The sequence below is a fragment of the Sodiomyces alcalophilus genome (assembly GCF_042370955.1).
Source record: "Sodiomyces alcalophilus JCM 7366 unplaced genomic scaffold ACRALscaffold_10, whole genome shotgun sequence".
NCBI lineage: Eukaryota > Fungi > Ascomycota > Sordariomycetes > Glomerellales > Plectosphaerellaceae > Sodiomyces > Sodiomyces alcalophilus.
This window is the reverse complement of record NW_027263541.1, coordinates 1,020,317-1,027,929: the sequence shown is the minus strand read 5'-3', so window position 1 is coordinate 1,027,929 and position 7,613 is coordinate 1,020,317.

The window sequence follows — 7,613 nt, the reverse complement described above, 5'->3', positions numbered from 1 at the left end:
CCTATACTCTTCTTATCTATTCCGTGATTTCCTCGCTATATATACCGCCTATATAGTTTACGCGCTTCTTAGGTTAGGGACGTTAGTTTATTAGTCTATTATAGGTAAGGCGGGCGGCTAGGGGGGCCGGTTCGGCGTCGCGGGGCTGTTTAGTTAGTAATAGTAGTAAAGTCCTGGGTTAGCTAGTCGAGGGCCTTATCGATATCGTAGGGCGTTATTAGGGGGCCCGGATACGTAAAGATCCTAGGGGCTACCTAATAGGCGAGGGAGGGGATAAATTCCTTTTAGACTTAGTATAGGTAGTCGGGGGGCCGTGGCGGGGCTATATTAGCGGGGCGGTCCTTATTAAGGTAGATAATTACGGTTTAGGAGAGGTGGTCTAATCCGATAACCTCGGTATCTATACTATTATAGTCGTAGCGGAGCCCCTATAATACCTAAATAAGGTCGATAGTGCTTAGCCGCCGGCCTAGCCTATAGTAAGTAGTTATTCCGGGGGGGGGTAATAAGGTTAAGGTTCTAGTAAGTAGTTAGTTCTAGGAGGGTACTAGACCTAGGATAGAATCTAGGGTAGCTAGCCTAGAGGGGATAGTGGAGGTTAAAGTCTCCGAGGAGGATATAGCGGCCCCGGGGGGTTATCCCTATAAGGTCCGTGGTTAAAAGGGTATACTATAGGGTAAAGGCGGATTAGTAGTTCTTAGAGTAGATTAATTAGATCGTGATAGCTTAGTTACCTACGCTAAAAGTGACTATATAGGAGTCCCGGTAAGCCCGTTATATCTATATACTAAGGGGATATCGTTTATAGATATAAAGCAGGGCGTTACTAGCTCCTTAAATTAGGAGGTACGGGGCCCTGCTTAGGGCGTTTAGACCCTTTATAAAGGGCTTAAGCCCTGGCTCTTAGATAGCTATTATATTATATTCGGTATAGGCCCGTAGCGGGAGCTTAGCCCGGGCCTATTTAGCTCCTATATTCTAAGATAAGACACGGAGCTTTATTAGTAGGAGGGGGGGTTTAGGGTTAGGTTAGCCTAAATAGCTCCCTAGGTGTCTTGTATCGGGGGCGGGTCGGTCCCGCGGGGGACTAGGAACGGTTCTAGAGGTCTAGAGGCCGGGGGGTGTTCACGGGGTCGCTTTAGCGGGCGGCCGGGGCTATAGTAAGCAGGGGCGGCCTATAATAAGGTAGGGGAGGGTAAGGGCGAGGGCTAGTATAGGCGGGGTCGCTAATACGCCGCTTCGGTCTATCTTAAGATATTAAACTCTTTTACCCGGTACTTATATACTTCCTGGGCTCTCGCGGCCTCCTATTTCCTAACCTAGTAGGCGTCGTTAAAAGCTTTATAGTTTCTGTTATAAGCGGCGTACCTCCGGATAGCCTTTAGGGCCACCGCTAGGCAGTTCTTAAAACTATTTTAATAGGTAGACTCGGGTTTAGCGTAATAGCGGCACCGCTTCTCTGCCTCTAGGCACTAAGCAGCCTTATACCTAAACTATAAGTAGGTATAGTATTATAAGAGGTTTATATTAGGGTTATAAGGCTTATATAGGAAGCTACCCCTTTTAAAAAGGAGGCTATTATATATAAGGCTTTCTATACCTTCCGGTATAATAGCCTTAATAAATAGTATCACTACCTTACTAATACCGTACCTAAGGAGCCGGGTCCTTACTCGGTGTATTTTCGTATCGGGATTAGTGGCTTATAGGGTCTAAAGGAGCTTATTTCGGAGAGAGGGCTTAGGATCGAATAAGGGATAGCTTTTACTAAGACTAGGTAGGTTTATGTAGATATTTTAGCTCCGGCGCTAAAGGCCTATTCGACTTAATAGTTAATAAAGGTAGATATAAACGGCTAGTCACAGGTTAATCGCACTAAGTAAGGCCGAATAATTATATTAGCTAGAATTAAGGAGAGGAAAGGAAAAGGTTTATAGAGAAGTGCAGGATTTACTAGGTTTATACGAATCCGCGGTAAGGGCAGCGCGAGGTCCGAGTATCGGATCTACGTGCTAATTAGCGGTTCTGGCCTTATACCGGAACTATACTTTTAAGGGGTTAACCCGTGATATTACCCCCCTCCTCCCCCCTTAGGGGCCGTAAAAACTAAGCGCCGAGTCCGTTTTTCCTAAACGCGTCGCGAGGGAGGCGTATATCCTCCCTTATATCGGGTATATTCGAGTCGCGCGGCGTTCGCGGCGACCTTACTCCTAAGTCGCTAATATCCCGTATTATACCAAGCGCCTGCCATTTATATTAAAAACGCCCAGTTACTCTTTCTTCTTTATTTATAAACTATTATAATAAATAGCTTTATAGGTTTTTATTATATTCCGTAGTCCGATATTATAGTATAAGCGTAGTTCCGCCCGGTGTTTTATTTATAGTTAATTCTTCCTTTATAAGCCTATAACGTTATTTTAGTAATAAGCTTTATCGCTTATTCCGTGCTTAGGGCCGTGCTATTCTTTACTAACTCGCGGCGTAGTTATACCGTATTCGTAGTTTTTTTGTTAATTTAATAAATAATATCCTTTTAACTATTTAATTAACTATTATAAGTCTTTTAACGGGTCCTTATATCGATCCTATTAGATCACGGCTAATAGAGTGTATTTAGATATCTACTCCCCGCTATAACGCTCGCCACGCCCGCGAGGGTACTATTAAAGAGTAGCCGGTTGCCGGTAATATCGCGTCCCCCCCCCCCCGCCCTTAATAAGGAAGAATATTCTTAATTAGTTAAAAGCATGGCTAAGGAGGCCCTCGCCGTTATAACGAATACCGGTAAGCGTCTAGCTAAAAAGGAGGTTCGTAATAAGGCCTAGTACTTCGCTATAAGGATCTTATTAACTCTCTAGCAGGCTAGCACGCTTAGTAAGCGACCGCGCGGCCCGACCTATCCCCCCGGCTATTATTATAATGATTTTTACCGCCCCTATACTAATCGTATAGCGGGTATTAAAATAAAGTTTAACTAAACGTGGTATAACTAGTCCGGGCCTAGCGCCGCCTAAAAAAAACCTAAGTATTATAAGTACGTTATAGAATCTTATATATACCGACTAGTAAGTTCCCTATAATCCGTAGGCTAAATGATTATAACTAACCTTTTTAGCTCCCCCCGGGCGCCGCTAGGTTCGTCTATCCTATAGCCGTCACGGGTCGCGCTATACGCGATAATCTAAACGATAATAATATAAGTATTCCCGAGCCTTTTACTAGGTCACCGCTAACTTTAGTCTAGCTCCGCGAGGCTTTTAAGTTAGCCCGCGGTAACTACTATACCTCGCTATCCGAGGAACTCCCCGCCGCCGCCTCCGCCTCCGCCCCTATTAATAATAATAAGGGTCTCCGCTATAAGGTAAAGGCCCTCCGCTAGGAGGTTTAAGGCTAAGGCGCCGCGATAATACGCCTCCTAAAGGGTATTCTCGCCGCCCTTTAAGGAGGTAGTAACCCTACTACTAATAATAGTAATAATAGTAATAAGGGCGGTTTAGGCGGTAATACCGCCGACTAAAGTCCTTTACGGAGGCGTTATCTGCCTTTTTAGGAACTAGTAGGGGGGCTAGTAAATTCCCCCCCTTTAATTAACTTATAACTAACGGTCGTCCTCCCCTTATATCTAGGTCCCCTTATCTTCGTGTATACTTCGTAGTATAGTCTTATAAAGGCCCGCTATTTATATCGGCTAAGCCGTATTTTACTTTAAAAACGTTTAACGCTATAATATCCTTTACGGTGTTTAATAGTTCCTAAGTAGGTTCTACGTATCTAACCTAGCGCACTAATACTTTGTGTTATATACCGCGACCTCGCCGCTTATTCTATACATATAAAATACTTTTTACCTCCTACTCTTTATTACTATAAAGGGCGTCTCGGATCGGTTCGGGCTATAGGTCGGTTATAACTTATCTAAGGAGGGGGTCGCGGCTAGCTTATTTTAGGATATCGATATAGAAGCGGGGATATATTCCCGAGGGTATATCTAACTTAAGGATATAGGAGTTAATTACTTTTATTACCCTATACTTTTAGTATAGCTAGCTTAGCTTCTTTAAAGGTCTAGGCGTAGAATAGTTAGCTATAAAAAGCCAGGTAAGGTCTCCTACCTTAAAGCGTTTAGCTAGAAGTTATCGTTTATTCGCGGATTCCTTATCCTATAGTTACTTCGAGGCTATAGCTACTTATACGAATTCTATAGCTCCCTATAAGCGATTTAGTAGGTTATAAACGGTAGCTTCCTTCGGGTATATAGGCGTCGGGTCGTGGATTTAGATAGGGTTAATATAGAACCCGTGCTTTAAGAAGAAAGGCCTTAGCTAGGTTATAGAGCTTTTCCTGCTATTAAGTAATAATTACGCGGCGGGTAATAGGCGACCCTAGTTATCCTAGGAATAGTATATAAAGGCGCGAAGGTAGGCCTAGATATCTTAGTTTAGCCTTTTAGGCCCTTTATTAGTTTAGAGGTAGTAGGCTATACTAAGTCGCTACTTAATCTTTACGAGCTTATAAAAGTATCGCTAAAACCTCCCGGTCTAGTTTAAGCCCTAGTTATTAACGATTAAAAGGGGTATACTATAGAACCTAAAGTGGTAGGTTAGGAAGCGTTCCGCGTAGGCTTTTACTTCTATTATTTTTATAGCTTTTAAGGTTACTAACTTTATTAGCTAGTCCGTGATTACCTATAGGTAACGCGCCCTATTCTTATTAATAGGTAGTAGGTCCGTTATAAAGTCTATTATAAGGTGGCTACGGATTCGCTTTAGTACGGGTAATAGTTTTAATAGTCTATACTTCGCGTTCCGCTACTAGTTACCTTTATTATAAGGGTTATAGTTACGGATAAACTTCCGTATATCCTTATTTATACCGGGCTAAAAGAATTATCGGGCTATTATAGCGATTATATTCTCCCTGCCTAGGTAGCCGCTAATAACGGAGTCGTGGATCGCTTATACTAAGCGTCCTCTTAGCGGCGAGTCCTCTTTAAAGCTTAGGCCCTAAAGACGATCCCGGAAGGTTATATATCCCGCGGGGTTAAGAGAATATTCCGCGATCTATAGTCGTAGTCTAAGGGAGGGGTTAAAGCTATAAGCTCTTACGGTAATCGCGGCGAGGACCCTTTAGTACTAAGGGTCGGTCTTTATAGTTTTATCCTAAAGTCGCTAAAGGTCTTTGTTTATTTCGAATACACGCTTAACGGATATCCTTTATATTATTGGCTCGGGAATTATTATCGGGAATACGGAGTCGGGTATTAATTAGATTACCTATCCTTATTCCCGGTTATCTAAGCTATCCTTTAGTGCGTCCTATTTATAACAGGAGAAGGTATCCGCTACGAAGTTCTTAGTACCTCGCCGGTACTTTAGTATAAAGTTAAACTAGGCTAGTTCGCCGGCCTAGCGGCTTTACCTTTCGGTAAGGGACCGTTTAGTTATAAAGTACTTAAGGGCCTTATAGTCCTATAGTATTATAAATTACTTATAGCTAATTAGTTCTGCTTTTTAGGTAAGTATATAGCTTATAATTACTAGTATCTCCTTATCGTGGATAGGATAGTTATACTCCGCTAGGGTAAGTTTACGCGAGTAATATATAACTATATAGCGATATCCTAGCTTATCCACCTAGGATAGGATACCACTTAGCGCGTAGCCTAAGTAGTCGGTTTCTAATATAGTCTTATAGTCCGGGTTCTATAACTATAGGATAGGCTTTATCTAAAAGAGTCGTTTTAGTTCTTTAAAGGCAGCGTCTTCTTCGGTCCCCTACCTAAAAAGCCGGTCCTTTTTTGTTAATACTATAAGGGGGGCCGTGATACCTATAAAGTTATAGATAAATATCCGGTAATAGTTCGCGAATCCTAAGAAGCTTTATACTCCCTTTATAGAGGTAGGGGCCTCTTAGTCGCGGATAGCCTTTAATTTCTTAGGGTTATAGGATACTCCCTTACCTATTATAATAATAAAGCCTAGGTATTTTACCGTTATTATACTAAACTTATACTTAGCCGGGTCTAGATTTAGGCTAGTATCTACGAGCCTATATAATACTAGCCGGACCTTCGCCTTATAGTCCTTATAAGATCTACTTAAGTAGATTAGGATATCGTCGATATAGGCCGTAATAAAGTCGTTAAGGAACTCCTATAAGGTCTAGTTAATATAGTATTAGAAGGTAGCGGGTATACCGCTTAGTCTAAAGGGATATACTAGCTACTTAAAAAGACTAAAGCGTGTTCTAAAGGCCGTTTTACTTTTATACCCAGGAGCTATACGGATCTTATAAAAGGCGGCGACTATATTAAGCTTTATGAACTACTTAGCGCTAGCCAGGTTATATAAGGTCTTAGTAATTAGGGGGAGGGGGTAGCGATCCCGCTAAGTAATCGCGTTTAGGGCTTTATAATTATAATAAAAGCATAGCCCGCCCCCTAGCTTCTTCACGAATAAGACCGGCGCGGTAGCCGCTAAGCTACTAGCTTATATAAATCCCTTATCTATTAGGTTATTAAGCGTCTTCCGGAGCACTAGTAACTCTTCCCTGGATATACCGTAAAGGGGCCCTTATAGCAGGGTCGGCTTAAGCCTATTAGGACCTTATTTTAGGGTGATTTTATAGTCGACGCCTAGTCGGTAAGGGGGTAAATCGTTAGCCTTATCGGGCATAAAGAGGTCGCCGAACTCTTATAGTATATTCGTAAGGATATAGTCCCGAGGGTCTATTAGTTCCTTTTTATAAAGGGCCTTATCGATATCCCGTATACTAACGGCCCGGATTAAAGCGTTAAACTCGTCTCTTTTTTTTCCCTTTAATCCTTTTCTTATCTATTATATTATAGCCGTAAACACCGATCCTAAGACTAGCCTTACCTTACGGATAGCTCGTATATCGGCTAGTTCTTCCTCGCCTACTAATCGTAGGTTAATATCGGTAACTCCGTGGTATAACCTACGGTTCTTCGCGTAATATATAACGTTATTATATTCTAGCCACGGTTTTCCTAGGAATATATCCTAATCTAGTCCTTCTATTATATAGGCGAAGACTTATTATATATAGCTGCTAATCTTAAGCTTAAACACGGCGATCCCGGCGCTAATAGCCGGCTTAGACGTATCCGAGAATCCTTTTAGTAGTCGTTTCCTTTTATTAATTAACGGTAACTAAAGTCTTTAGGTAAAGCGTTTATTTATAATAGTATAGTAGTTATAACCCGTATCTATAAGAGTATATATATATCTTTTATTTACTCGTATTAATATTAAAGCTAAGTCGCTATTAGCTAGGTGTTTAAACGCCTCCTACTCCCGCTATAAAGCGGCTATCGGCTTTAACGCCTATTTTCGCGTTAAAGCTATTCTTTTCCTAACTCTTTATTATCCGAACCGTCTAAACTCACGGCGACGTTACTATCCTTAGCCTACACCTTCGCTACGCGGGCGCCTTTAGCCTTACCTTTATCTCGGGACTTATAGTTTATACGAATATATCCCTTTTTTCTATAACCCTAGTATTCCCGGGTATTATAAGGTCGGTCTATAATTATATCGGGCCGGACCTGATTAATCCCGCCTATTATAACGTCTTTATCGGTATCGGTC